The sequence below is a fragment of the Choloepus didactylus genome, chromosome 11 (assembly GCF_015220235.1).
Source record: "Choloepus didactylus isolate mChoDid1 chromosome 11, mChoDid1.pri, whole genome shotgun sequence".
NCBI lineage: Eukaryota > Metazoa > Chordata > Mammalia > Pilosa > Megalonychidae > Choloepus > Choloepus didactylus.
The window spans coordinates 88,823,734-88,839,843 of NC_051317.1; the positions used below are offsets into that span (position 1 = coordinate 88,823,734).

The following is a 16,110-nucleotide window of genomic DNA, read 5'->3' on the forward strand; positions in this document are numbered from 1 at the left end:
CCAAACTCAATGTGCGAAACTTGACAAATCTCTGGTAGTAACTCTGGGAAGTTATTTCTTTAATTCTATTAAAGACAGCTTTATACTCTAAGGAGCTAAAGAAAGGAGAGTCATTGAGTTATTCTTCAATTCTTTTCACATTATTCTCAAGCAGAGAAACCAAATTGTGTTTGAAAAACCCACACATGCAATCAATGAATGTGTCTGGCAAAAAGATAATATCACAAATAAGTCACCGGAATAGTTCCCTTGGTGTCCATACCTATTGGGTATCAAGATAAACTATAACCCATTTCCTTGCTTGTGTGTGTGATTTAATCTACAAAGATATTTATTTTTGATTCAATGATTGAACAAGATCCACAGGAAGGCTAACATTTATTACTAGGGGAAAAGGGCATCAATATGAAAAATGGGTAAGGATGTCCATTCATTGGTTCATTTGTAAGACCTCTATTGTTTGTCTCCTGTTGGGCTATTGGTAGATCCTAGTGAGGTCTGCTGTACTCAATCTTTCTGGACTCTGATGGTTTTATAAAGTTGCAATGTGATTTTTTATGCTATTATATAACCTGTAGGAACTTTGCAAGGCGGTGTTGGTGGGTTGTAAGAAAGTGCATGTGGAAACTAGGTGTCAGATCCTAGAAATATAACTTGCTAAAGTCAGTTTTGAAAACAATATAATGTAATTATGTAGGAGGTTCAGGATTATGTGGCTGGGGATTATAACAAGCCTGATATGGACAGGCAGAACCTGAGAATCACCCATGAGGAACTGGTTAGACTTGAAACGTGCTCACTAAAATTACTCCTGTCTACTATTTCCCAGTATGCTATTTTTTAGTAAATCTTCTGTACTTTATTCAGTAAACTGTAACTTCCATGGTTTTATGTGCTAAAATGTTCATTTTCTTTAAGATCCCTAACCAGTTTTATGCAGGACTATCCCCCTCCCTCCCCCCACTATGTAATTCATTGAGTACTTTGTCCTTAAAAGCAAAATGTACATAACTGGATAGATCCTATTAGTCCACAGTAGAGGCAGATGAACTTCATTGTTCCGTTGGAAGAAATACTTTGCCACTTCTCCATGATAGTTCCATTGATTGACATAATAGTTTTCATATTGTCTTGAAACTCTTTCTTCACCTAGGTATGAACCACCTCTTCAATGGAGTACATAAGGCCAAAGCTGGGCATGAAGAATGGGAGAGCAAGAGGCTGGCTGTGGTAGATCCTAATCCCCAGACACTGTGAAGTTCATCTTCTATGGCAAAAGTGATTTTGAAGATGTGATTAAATTAAGGATCTTGATATTACTCTACATTATCTGGATGGGTCCTGAAGGTAATCACAAGTATCTTTAAAAGAGGGAGGCAGGGAAGGTTCAACTTGAGAGGACAATGTTATGTAATGAATGGTGGAAACAGAGATTGGAAGATGGAGGAAGGGGTCAAAAGCTGACAGAAACTGGTTGCCACTAGAAGCTGGAAAAGACAAGGGAATGGTTTTTATCCAAGAGCCTCCAGAAGGAATGTGGCTCTGGTGACACTTTGATTTTGGTTTAGTGAAGTCCATTCCAGACTTCTGGCTTCCAAAACTCTAAAAATAAATTTGTGTTGTTATAAACCACCAAGTTTGTGGTAATTTGATAGCACCTAATACACAGACAGAAGGAATATGTCTTATCCAAAGTAGTGGTTTGAAATCTAGGGTGTGTATAGAGCAGAATGCTATACTCAGTAAGTCAGAAAAGAGAGTCAGAATGAATAAGAAAATATAGAAAGGCCAAAATCAGGTATTCAAGCCTAGAAAACCAGGGATTCTGAAATCCAGGCAGGTGATAACAGGAAAAAGATTGGAAAGTAAATAAAAGGATAAAATAAGGAACACTTCCATTGATGTAAGGTGGCAGATTTTCTTTCTTATATCATTAAAGTAATTACATTCATCAAATTTTAAATATAGAGGTATATTGAGTAAAAATTACATGTTTACCACCACTCTTCACAAATAATCCTATTGCACCCTTTACTTATTGCCATATAATGAGTAACAAACACAAAATCTCACTGGCACATACAAATAAGCATTAATGTCTTGTTTAAAACTTTGCAGATTATGAGATGATGGATTTACTTCAATTGCAGGTCTTTGGGCTGGCTGGGATGCTCTGCACAAGTACATTTCAAGCTCCTGTATGAGTCATATATTAAAAACTGACTGGCCAAAGCAAGTCACATGGTTGAACCAAAACCAAGGGCTTGGGAATGGATTACAGTATTACATAGAGAGGGTAGCATGGAGAATTCAAGTTAATAATGCAATCCACAATGACCTGCCCTCTTACTGCAATGATTCATACTGTTCAGATATGCAAAATATGCTCACCTCTAGCACAAGGTCCCCCCAATTTTTATCCAATCGCAACATCTGACTCAAAGTCCAGGCTCTCATTGTAGACATCGTGTCCAAATGCCACACTTTTTCATTTGACAATATATGAAGTTAAAAAAAAAACTAAATTTGCCTTCCTCATAGTCAACATATACAATAGTGGAACAAAAATACCCCCAATACCTTACAAAGGTGAAGAATGATATGTACATAGCTTTCCCTTGTTCAAAACAATTCTGAAACCCATTGAAAAAGTGCTGACAGGTCCCTCTAGTCTGAGGCATGGAATATTCCTTGATTTTGCTCCATTTCTGTAACTTGGGAATGTCCCCTCCAGTCCATTGTTTTACAGGGAGCTCTGTTCCACCTTCTGGGACATCCTTTATTTTTCATTTTCTTCCTCAGCAAATTCTGAAAAAATGCATTGGGAAATAATGTCCTTGGCTATAACTTATTTAGCTTATTTCCTGCCTGATGGCCTACTGGTATTTTTATATCTTGAAATGTCTCTGTCCCCTTAAGTCTAGATGGAAACCCATTTAACAATGCAGGTTCTTGAAAAGTTTGTAGGTTTTATATATATATACATTAGATTCTAGTCAACCCAAAGCCACACTCAAAATTCTTTCAGGATATGACTCTCTCTCTCTCTACTTATATATTTATTTTCAAGTGTATCAAGGAGAATTTCTGGGTTCAAGCTCTTAAGTTTTCTAAGTATTTTTTTGCCTAGCTATGAAAATCCATCAGGTGCTATTTTAATTTTTTACTCATAAGTCTTAACAAAATTTATGATCGTGTCTGTATTAAATTGAAAATACGTTACTGGTTGGAGAAGCTACAGTAAAAAGAGTTTTATTTTCCAACTCATTGATTTCTGGGCTGTGTATATTTCATGATAAATTATGCTTACAAAATCACCTGTGTTACGAATATAGAAGTCCATGTCTAGAGACTGGGTGTCCAACCTTTATCAATGCTATCTCTAATTTACTATCCCTTATGGAATTAAAACAGTAATGGTTAATTTAAAAAAAATTCCATTGAGATGTTCTTTGTGATTGCACTGAATTCATATATGTATGTGTGTGTATATACATATACATATATAAAATTTTAATTTTATACATCAATACTTTACATGCAAGAACTTTAATTAGACCTTTTTTCATATATGTATGTGTGTGTATATACATATACATATATAAAATTTTAATGTTATACATCCATACTTTACATGCAAGAATTTTAATTAGACCTTTATTTTTTTCTAGTAAAATTTAAAAATGTAAATCATATGGACCTTACCCACTTCCTGTACTGTTTATTTCCAGGGATTTTTTAGTTTTTTTGCTGTTGAAAATAGAAATTTGGGACTTCCATTGCCAAAAAAATGGAGTATATATATGTTTCTGTGTTCCTTCAGCTATGTACAGCTAAAACCATTGGGCATTATATATTAAAACAAACAAACATTAAAAAGACTCTGAAAACTGGAGGGAAAGCAGATCAGCTATGGACCTTAGGGTGTGAGGAAAACCAAAGCAGTGAGATCCTAGGTCTTCTTCTTGCTTCATACATCCAAGACTGGGTGCTGGAGCAGCTAGAAACATGGACATGCCAATGGGTAAAGGCAAGAAAATTATAAAAGCCCTCTAACAAAGCAGAAAAGGGGCAGCCTAGCAAGACATACTACTCTACTCCAGTAAAACACCACAGAAAATTACCATGACCTTACCACATCTCAACAGCAAAACTGAATGAATAACCTAGATTTCCATCCTTACCAAGGTGTAATGAGATGCCCCAATCAACCCTACTCCCCCGCTGGACAGTGTCGGAGAAGTCTGAGTGGGGAACTAGTATTTTCATACCTGCTGGGCAATAAGGAACCTCCACCCCCACAACACACACTGTGCCAGTAGAGAACACATTGGGAGCCTGGAACTACACCCCTACCTCCAGTGGTAATGAAGCACTTCTTGCTTTCCTTACTAGGGTGGTGCCAGAGGAGGCCTAGAGGAAAGTCAGGACTTCTATCACCACCCAGCAGTAAAAAGACTATCCCCTGTGGAGTCAATGTAGGACACATGGAGAGAGTACTGAGTCACCTCTGTCTCTTCTGGCCAGGGTGGCAGAGTGGCATCAGCCTGAATTTCCACCACCATTCAGTAGCAACAAGGCACCCCTCTCCCACAGGTTCAACAAAGACTAAGTGGGGAACTTCTGCACCCAACCCAGTACCCCTTACCCTCACTGGAATAGTGTCAGAGGAGGCATGCTAATACAGAAGATTTAGATAAGATCTAGGAAGAAGAAAAGATACCACACAAATGCTAAGTATCAATAATAGGGGGGTACAAGTGATATGGAGTTTCATTTTTTGGAGTAATGAAAAGGTTCTAAAATCGATCGTGGTGATAAATGCACAATGCTATGATTATATTGAGAGACACTGATTTTACACTTTGGATACATTGTATGGTGCATGAATATTATCTCAATAAAACTGCCTAAAAATTAAGTTTTTAGAGATTTATATTGATGACTGTAAAACTTAGCTTGCTTAGATGCTATCTAAGATGTTATATAGGGTGAGAAGCCCTCTGGCCAGAGGAAATATTTTACTTCGTTGACATTCTCTCTTAAATACTAGTTATTCAACACAGATTTTAATTTTCCTTTCAAATCCATGGTAAATGCAAGTTGCAATGTACTGCCTAATACTGTCCATCTGTCTCTTGGAAGGCACAAAAGAGGAAAAAATTACAGCGGTCCAAGATTTATATGAAATTTTGCATATCTATTGAATGTAATGCAGACTTTCCTATATTTCATGGCAGTAGTTAAATCTGTTAGTCTGATAACAACTCCCCCCCTACCTATTACCCAGTCAAGTACTTGAACCACCCAAGTTGCATGGCAGCATTTTCACCTGATTCATCTAATTAAAGGACAGAGAGGTCAAGAATTGGTGTTAGGCTACAGTCTCAGCTAAACCATTTGAATAAGTGTCTTTGAATCATATTGCAGAAAGAGCTGAAGTCAATTTCTGCTGAATAGGCAACAGATCTTATTGGGAAAAAAATGGAGAATAAATCCAGAAAAAAAAAGAAAAGGGAAAATAATAACATTCCTTGTCTTCATTCTAACTCATGAAGTGTTCTTGCTGTCAAACCTGAGGAGAAGAGCAATGATGTGCAATTCTTCTTAAATACAGAGTTCTCAGAAAGAGGCTGCATGTGAATGACTAGAAGTCACTCCTGTGGAGAAAATGTTCTCATAAGGTTAAGATCTGGTTATTACAGCAATTCTGTTAGTAATACCCTGTTAGAAAATAGGTTCACCTGTACAACAGGCCAACTTTTTGGTTTGAAAAAAATCTTTACTTCTCATGAATTCAAAGGCTGCAAAGACCTGGATATAAGATATGTGAATGCTATTGTGCTGTGTGTTTAAAATTCAGATTCTTGGGGCAAGTTGTTTCATCTGAAGATGAGAAAAAGGTGGCCATCTCAATTGATAGCTCAATTTGTTGCAATTGATAAACCAATATTGATTCATTATTATTATTATTATTTTTAAAATAATTTAGTAATTTACCAAGATTACACAGGTAAGTGATAGATCAAGACTCCCTGAAGTCAAGTCTGCCTTACTTTAAAGCGTAACACCAGATGACCTGCTATAATGCTGTCTTGATGGTCATGACACATGTAGACAGATTATTAAGCTACTCTTGAGCTAAGTCCTTAATGTTTCCAAATGAGTTTACATTAATCTCTATGATGGTATTTATTTGCTTTTCTCACTCCCCTTAACTCTCTTGGACTAAAATGCATGTAAGGACAGAATCTGTCCAGTGCCTATTAATATATAGACGTACAACAAATGCTTAGTAAATTCATGAATGAAGGCATAGTGTCTACTCTTATCTTAGACCATAAAAGAGCACCTAAATAATGCTAGGCATCACAATAGATAATCCAGAAATTTCTGATTAGTTGCTTATGTCTGATGCAAATCCATTAATACACTGAACAGCTAATATAAAAAGGGAATAAAATTTCAGTGAAAATGATTTTAAATCACTACTGCACAAATTGAGGTACCTGACATTCTCCATGCCTCCTCTTTTCAAATACCAGTCTTTCTTCATCAGCCTTCTGCTCCCACTGCAGTTTTTCCAGTTGTTGGGTCATTATAGCCACTTTCTTTCTTACTTGTTCCTTAAGTTTCTTACAATGATCCAGCTATATAAACAGCATTTAAACATTGCTAATTGCTAACTCACTTGAGGAAGCAGGATAGGAAATTTTTTGCATGATATCCTTTACTGGAAGATAATTAATCTTATCAAAAGTACATTCTATTTCGATTAGTTCATAATTGGCCATCTTCTCCAGGTAAAGTAATGTGGACATAAAATGAATGTCTTCTTATTTAAAACTGTTTAGACAGATCAGCAAAGTATTCAAAACAAACTCTAAAAAAGGTCTGTGTCAGAAATTCCTGAAAGTGAAAAAGAGACTGATACTCATTAGTAGTCTAAAATCAAGAGTCCAGAGAAAATTATTTTTTCCATTTATGTAGTCACAATTACTTTAGTATATATATATATATATATATATATATATATATATATATATATATAGTGATGCAAGATTTTCATAAAATAACAAAAAAGATAAATGATAAAATCTGTTTGAGAGAATTGTTTGAAAACTCTGAATCACCTATTTTGGATATCTACTATTGATTCATCATAATTAAATCTTATATAGTAAACTGGATATTAATTCATTGTTTAACATCTTACATCACTTTAAGTAATCAATTTCCCTTCTGTCAATTGAGTGATTATGTATCTGACAAAGAGTTTTTACAACATTCATGAGAGAAAAAGTTATCTCAAAAATAATAACAAAAAATTAAGAAAAATATAATTTAATTATTTGCCTAACTTTTATTACAAGAGGACACCATGTAATCTTGCTGAAGTATTTTTTAGGACTTTAATTAACTCATAAACATTATGCCATCTAAACTTATAAAGGGAAAAAAAGCTTATTGTCCAGTCTAAAATTAGATTCTGTGTACAAGCTGAAAAATTTAAATCTCTCTAATTCACATTCTAAGGATAATCTCTTAAAATATCAGAAATGGAGGTCATCTGAATTTTTTTTCTAATTAAAGAAACTCAAACAATAAAAATTAAAGATTTTCCAAATACTGACTTTTTCACCTGACTTGCTTCCAGTTCAATATCTCTCCCTTTATGTAATATTTCCTCCTCAACCTGCTTTTGAAAACTTTTCCATGTACCATCTAAATCAACCAGTTCTATTTCCAGGGCTCTTATGTCATCTTCCTGCTTAGAACATTGTTTCTCATTGTCCTTTATTGATTTCTTAGACACATCTAATTTCTTGAGGTGGTGAGAAATATTTTCTTTGGCTTTAATGTACTGAGGTCTCTTCTGATTTAAAAGTGCTTCAAGAGATTTCAATTCTTTTTCTTTTTGTTGGAGTTGTCTAGTTAGCATTCCATGTTCCTTCTTCTTGGCTTTAACTATGTTTTCATGATGAGAAAGAGACTCTTTTGTGACACTCAAATCCCTATTCACATGCTCAAGCTCAGTATTCAAAAAATGAATTTTTTTCTCATTATGATATCGTTGGAAAAGCTGCAGTTGTATCTTGTTCATTTTCAGTTTTTCAAGGAGACTCTGGTAACGTTCTGCCTCTTCCTCCTCTAATTTTGCATGTTTACATTCTGCAGCTGCATTTTTTTTCTTATTAAAATTAAACTGCGCATCCTCTTCAGCTTTCTGTAACTTTTTTTTCTTTTCCTCATATTCTCCTATAAGCTCTCCTGAAGTGCTGATTTCCTCAAAAAACTAGGTTCTTTCTTTGGGTTTTTTTTCATTGAAACAGACTCTACAGTTCCTTGAAAAACTAGACAGTTCCTTGCTTTGACTATTATGCCTATCTTTTCCAACTCTGCTATATAAGCAGACCGATTCACAGGGTTATCATTGAAATGAAATTCTGAGCATCCCCCTCGAATAATTCTTGTAAATGTTTTCTCTTCTCCATTCTCCTCCACATACACAATTTTTACACTTCACAAGAAGAAATAGGTTTTCCAATATGTGCTCCATGAATCAGTTCTTGAATATTTTTCACTCTCAAATTAGCTTTTTTCTCCCATTACAAAACAAAGTGCATCCATTACATTAGATTTTCCGGAGCCGTTGGGGCTGATTATACAGGTGAAACTCCTGAAGGGGCTGATGACCTGGCGGCCTCGCCACGACTTGAAATTCTCCACAAGCAGCAGCTCCAGACGACCCACGGCGGCGTCCGATGTGCCTCAGTCCTGATTCATTATTATTAACTAGAGTCCTTAGTTTATATAATTGTTCACTTTGGATTGTATAGTTCTATTGATTTTCAGAAATGCATGAATTCATGTGTCCACCATCAGAACATCACATGGAACAGTTTCACTGATCTAAAAACCCACCTATTCATCCCTCCCTTCTCACCCCCTCAACTTCCCACCCACCCTGAGCCCTCACAAGTCACTCATCTTCTTAATTTTTTCTATAATTTTGCCTTTTCCAGAATGTTATATACTTGAAATCAATCATACAGTATGCAGCCTTTTAAAATTGGCTTCTTTCACTTAGCAATATACATTTAAGGTTTCTCCGTGTCTCTTCACAGCTTGAGAACCCATTTCTTTTTTATCACTAAATAATATTCCACTGTGTAGATGTACCATATATTTTTTTAATCTGTGCATGTACTGGTTTGAATCTAGTATGTACCCCAGGAAAGCTGTGTTCTTTCAATTCAATCTTGTGGGTGCAGGCTTACGTGGGTGGGACCTTCTGATGAGATTATTTCTGTGGAGATGTGACCTGTCCCATTCAAGGTGGGTCTTAATTAGTTTACTGGCATCCTCTGTGAGAGAATAAAAGGCAGAGACATTTTAAAGAGAGCAGAGAGACACTTAGAAAATGCCCAAAGACATTTTGGAGACAGCTGTTGACACCAGAACAAAGAGAGAAGCTAAGAGATGAAATCCATAGCTTGCCCTGGCGAAGAGAGGACCCACAGATACTTAGACAGAAATGCCTGGGAGAAACAAGCAGGAAGACCTTGAGAAGCCTAGACAGAAGCCCAGAGACATTTTGGAGAAAGTCATTTTGAAACCGGAGCCCAGGAGAGAAGGAGCAGCAGACATCTCTGTGTGCCTTCCCGTGTAAGCAAGGAACCCCAGATACCAGCTACCATTCTTCAATGAAGTATTCCTCTTTTTGATGCCTTAGTTTGGACACTTTTATGGCTTTAGAACTGTAAATTTGTAACCTAATAAACCCCTTTATAAAAGCCAATCCATTTCTGGTATTTTGCATAACGGCAGCTTAAGCAAACAGGAACAATGCATCTATGGAATGACATGATGACTGCACTCCTTTTTTAGAGCTCCTTTCTTCTACTGGAATTCTTCAGCCCTCTATCTTTATGGAAAGATTTCTTTCTGAAAACATATTAATAATGCCTTCCCCATTGGGTATGTCCCCAAAACTGTTGATTTAATTTTTGTTGGTTTTAATGGATGTATTTAGCACATTCAGCTCATTAATTGATATTTAGAGAAGCATCCCCACCTCATACCCACCATGAGGTCTCCCTGTTGTAATCTTGAATCACTTGATCCTTGCAACTACTTACTTACTAAACCATATGTTGTACTTTTGCTTTTCCATTTCTCTTACAACCTTCTGCTTCCTTCTTTCTTGCTTTAATCTCCTTTTTAAAAGTTTTCCCATTTCTTTTTAAATTCAAGTTTATTTATAATTTCCACTTTTTCTTCTCTCTCGTCCTAGATGCCAGAAATTTTAAGAACACTGTGAAATATTTTTTTTCTCCCAGATGAGAGATAAAATTGCATTGTAAAAATATCCCATTTTGTATGCTGATCAAATCAGAGCCTTATTGTGAGAGAGGAAAGGATGTTTAAGGAAGAGAGGGTAGATCCACTATGTGAGAAAATGGGGGTCATGGAGAGACAGATTTTAACAAAAACTAATTTTTGTTGTCATGGTGTGGGAAATGTGTTATTCATTCCACCCCCTGCCGCATGCGTGTAAAACCACATATACTTCTATATTAAAGTTTCATATCATTTTCCCAGGGTCATGAGGTTTTGAAAGTTAATGAACACTGGTGGTGGTGGTGGTGGGTAGAATGATAGTGATGGAAGGGACAGCAGTGATCAGAGGTGGGGACATAGATTTGGCTACTTCTCTGTGAAATATAATTTTATTCAGCATCTCTGATTGAGCAGAATAAAAGCATTGGCAAAATCTGTTTCCAGATTATTTATAAACATGACTCTGACTTCCAACAATGATTTGGCACTGTGTAATCCCTTAGTACAGATGCTGCCATCTCCGTGGGCAAATATGTATATTGATACGAGGGGAAGAGGCAAAGAATTGATTTCTGTTTGTAAGTTTCTTCCCTGTGGAGAGTTGAGAGCACTTGGATGTGATGAACGATGTGTCATTTGGCAAGATGGGGCACTCTCTCTCCCAATACAGAAGCATCCCTGGGGTTATCCTGAATGAGGGTTGCTCTTAGCAGCAGTGAATCTTGTCATGCAAGGAACAGTGAGCACAATCCTCAATTTAAAGTTTTCTGGTGAGACATTATTCTCTACATGGTTCCCAGTCTTCCACATTCCCTGTGCCAGCCAGCACTGGTCCTCAGTAATGAGTCATGTTTGGTATGTTCCCTGGAGTGTAGACTTGTTTACAAAAGTTAAGTGTTACTTGGTGGTATGTGGTTCATGTTTCTAAAAGTTATCCCATTCTTCCATTTCAGTTCATATCTAATTAGTTTTAGAAAGTTGAAGGGGAGTTTGGGCAGTAGGATTGATCAGCATAAACACTTGTGGTCAAAAGCATTTAAATCTTCCTCATACAGACCACCAATTCAAGATTCATTTGGATTCTCTAACCCTTAAAGAGCAATAAAAGAGCAGTGGTTTTCAACCCTGCCTTTAGGTTAGAGTCACCTAGAGCTGTCTGTACAGGGGGAGTGGTGTTGGTGGGAACTCTTTAAAAATGACTGCTTCCAAGGCTTTATTTTAGACCTGTTGAATCAGAATTGCTGGCAGTGAGGCCTGGACTTTGGTATTTGTAAAAATTCCCTAGGTCCTTCTAACAGTTGGTTAGGGCTGAGACCTTATTCAGGACAGTTGCTCTCAAATGTTTTGTGCCTCAGAATCACCTGGAGGTGTAGCTAAAACCCAGATTTTGGGTCCTACCCCCAGAATTTCCAATTCAGTTGATCTAGGATGGAGCCCAGAAATGTGCATTTCTTAAAAATTCCCAGGTGATTCTGGTGCCACTGGTCTGCGAGTTAGACTGTGAGGCACATTGCTTGTCTTAGTTTTCTGAGGTTATTGCAACAAATTAAGCACCGCCCCCCTCCCCAAACTTGGAAGCTTAAAACAACAGAAATTTACTGGCTCCTACTTCTGAAGACTGGAAGACTAGAAGTCAGAAATCAAGGTAACGGCAGGGCCTGCTCCCTCTGAAATCTGTAGGGAAGAATCTGTACTATGCTTCTTTTCTGGCTTCTGGTGGTAGTTGACAACCCTTGGGAGTCCTTGGCTTGTGGCAGCGTAACCCCGGGCCCTGCCTCCGTCTTAACATGGCAGTCTTCTCTCCGTGTCTCTTCACCCCTTCTTACAAGGGTCCACCACCCTAATCCAGTTTGGACTGATTTTTTAACACATCTTTAAGACCTTATATACAAATAAGGTCACATTGGAATTGGGGATTAGGACTTGAACATATCTTTTTTTTTGAGGTGGGGGGCACAATTCAACCTGTAACATTGCTTTAGGAAAGAATTTAGGAGATACTGTAGTTTCAATCATACTGTGTTCTCAATTTGTTTAGTCAGAGCCATGCCTTAATAAAATAATAAAGTTGCTTCTTGACAGTTTCAGGTTATTAAATTGATGTAGATACATAAACATAGGGAAATGAGGACTTAGAAAACCTCAATTTTGGGAGAAAGGATTGGGTATCTTTTCCAAAATTCATTTGTAAGTCATCTGTTCACAGGTTCAGATAATTTTTCCCCAAAGGAGCAATGTCTTGAGTGGGTGCTGAAGTCCTAAGCCCATTCATAAAGTCTATTCAACTAATAAACCTGGTGTGATGGTTTTGAATTATATGTGCCAGCTAATTGTAACACAGTTTTGTTATATTTGCTTCTTCATTTTTGCTATGTAAGATTTAAATTTTACATAGATTTTTGCAGAGTTATTTGAAGCCATGAACTGTCTGAACCAAAGATTTGCCTCAGTCTGCCCCCAGGTCCTTACAGAGCGTTATGGTTTGAAGCTGTGTGTACCCCAGAAGACCATGTTCTTAAAGCTAATCCATTCCTGTGGGTGTGGAGCTATTGTGGGTGAGACCTCTTGATTAGGTTATTTCAGTTGAGGCATGTCCCAAAGGGGTCTTAATCCTCTTATTGGTGTCCTCTATAAGAGGATGAAATTCAAAGTCGGAAGACAGAGAGAAAGACATGGAAGCTGAGAAAGAAAGTCACAGAAACAGGGATGAAGCCACTGAAGCCCAAGGCCAGAAGCAATGAAACCTGGAAGAGAAGGGAGAGACTGCTGATGCCACCCATGTGCTTTGCCATGTGACAGAGAAGTCCAGTCCCAGATGCTGGCAGCCTGTCTTAAGGAAGAAGGTGTCATCTTGATGATGCCTAGATTGGACATTTTCATGGCTTCAGAACTGTAAGATTGTAAACTAATAAATCCCCATTGTTAAAAGCCAGCCCATTTCTGGTACATTGCATTTCTGCAGCTTTAGTGAACTAAAACAGAGATAGTTCAGGTCATAGATAAAACTCAACTTCAAGTGGAAAATTGTCATGGATGTTTTAAATTAGAAGCAATTACTTTTGAAATATGTTTGTAACAAAATCTGTTTGGAGCCCTTTCCCCTCCACTTTTCTCTTGAGGCTAAGCGCAGAACAATATTTGTTTAGCCTAAATTACCTTTTTAAAAACCCTGATAGTGAAGGTTTGGGAAAAGTCAACTGCAAACTTTTTTGCAGAGGAAGTAAGAGCTTCAATTTTTGTTATAGTATCTTTAGAATTTATTAGTTAAAAAATTTCCTTTTGTACCAGTTTTGGCTTCTTACATTTTACTATTTTATCCATTTAATCTTGGTTATCACTTTGATTAGTGTATATAATTAACTATAATACCTTTATTATCTTTTACTCTTTTTTTTTGTCTCTAGTCATCTTTCATTTTGAATTTTGAATTTTATTTATTTTCATCTTGTCTTAATCAGTCCTGACTGGTTATTTTATTTCCATTGTCATTTCTTCTTTGATCTACAAATTACATTGAACTGTGATTTTTTTCATTATCATATATCTTGGGGCTTCTTATTTTTATTTATTTATTTCTTATTTTATAACAGTGAGGTTAGAGAACATGGTCTTAAGATATTGTCCCTTGGTTTTGTTGAGACTTGCTCTGAGGACTTGCATTGGTCAGTTTTTAATATACTTCCTATGTTTAGAAAATGTGTATTCTCTAATTGTTAGATGAAGGATTTTGCATATGAGCATTAGATCATGCTTTGTACCTATGGGATAAAACTTAAATATTTTGTATCTTTATTTTTCTACATAATCTATTATTACTCAGAAAAGTATGTCAACCTCTTCTACTATGGTTGTTGATTTGCCAACTACTCTAGTAATCCTATCAAAAATTTTTGTCGTATATTTCAAGTCTATGTTTTTTCTTTGCTACTGCAATTTATTAAAGTACTTATAAACTACAGATTGTCAAACAATATTATTTTCTACAATATACGTAATTTACCTGTCATTTAAAGGAATTTGTAGCCTGCAATCTCATTTGAATTGACGTCTTCATGCCTCAAGCCAATTGTCAGACTAATAAGATACAGCTTGTTGCGGTTCCTATCATACCCAGCAGTTGTCCTCCAAATGCTAACTACGTAACAATTCAGGATGCCAGTGCTCTCACTCTCTAGATATTAATTAGGTCCTATATAAAAATAGGATATAAAAATATAAAAATACTGGCTATAGTCCTGTGTAAACCTAGAATTTATTTTTATCTCAGTAGACACCTCCCCCCACCCCCACCATGAGATTTGAGACTGGATCAACATGGATTCTTGCTGAATCTTGATGTCATGAGCTTTATTGTGCGAAGCCCAGGTAGGATAGTGCACCGTCACTGTATTAATGTCCACTGTGAAGACAGCCCGTCTAGGGTAGGACAGTCTCAGACTCCCAGGTGCAACTTTTCTGGACCCATCTACCATTGATATGCTCTCTCCTGTATCCCTTATCAGAGCTGAAAATTGAAAAGAGAACTAATTCTCTGGTCATTTAATCTCCTGAAGTGGAGTCACCTGATATTCTTCAATCTTTCCAGTTCAGTGTTTTGTCTCTTTAAAATCACCATAGTTATTCCCTGCTGCAGTGTTTCTGGTTAGACATTAACCAGAGCAGTTTCTACTGCATGGATAGACTGTAGTATTGGGGGCCTATTCATTCCTGGCCTGTTTTTCTTCTGTTACCTAAAACAACAGAAGAAACATTAGGTGGCTTTATGTGCCAATTTGAATTTTGGTAAGGAATGATAAACATGCTTACTTTATATGTAAATATAGTTAATGTGCTCTATGATGAGACAATAAAATTTGCAAATTATTATCTACTATGTGCTAGGCATTGTATTTTCTTTGATATATGTGATGATTTGAAGTTGTATGTACCCCAGAAAAGAACATGTTCTTAAAACTAATCCATTCCTATGGGTGTAGACCTTTTGTGGGGGGGACATTTGATTAGGTTGTTTCTGTTGAGGCTCACCCAGGTGGGTCTTAATGATCTTACTCGAGTCCTTTGGGGAAGCTCAGAGAGAAAAGCCGGAGAAGCTAAGAGAGAACACACAGAAAACAGGCAGGAACTACAGAAACAGAGAGGAAGCCACTGAAGCCAGAAGCAGGGATAAACCAGCAGATGTTGTCATGTGCCTGGCCATGTGCTAAAGCTGAGGATCACCTGTTGATTTGGACATTTTCCTGGCCTAAGAACTATAAGCTTACAAGTTACTAAATCCTCATTGTAAAAGCCAACCCATTTCTGGTATATTGCATTTCGTCAGCTTTAGCAAACTAAAATAATATATTTACATGTGTTATATAATTTAAACCTCTGATGTATGCATTTTTATATTAAAGTTCTGGGGGAAGAGGCTAAAGTACCGACAAATTGACTTACCAACAGTCATACAACTTGTAAATGAAGCATAGGATTTGAGCCTCATTTTCTCTGGCCCCATAGCCTGTGTTTATTTCATTTTATCATCTTTTCAAGAAATGGGCATAGCACTTGAGTGTTCATATGCTGCCATACTAAATTCATAAACATCAGCTTATTATTGGAGCTTGCATGTGAATTACCAAGGTTTACCTGCTAGTTTCCTTCAATTTATTTAAGGACCACGTCTCTGAGTGAAGGAAATTCTCTTCATGAGAGCAGTAAATGTGTGCCAACATGCTACAATCTCACTGTATCTGGTAGTGATTAGCACACATAGTATCTTTTGGA

General features: G+C 36.7%; 1 pseudogene; it reads right to left on the reverse strand.

The window, feature by feature from the left end:
* Window positions 1–118: 118 nt before the first annotated feature.
* LOC119506083 lies at window positions 119–15,841 on the reverse strand (annotated as a pseudogene).
* Between the last annotated feature and the right edge of the window lie 269 nt (window positions 15,842–16,110).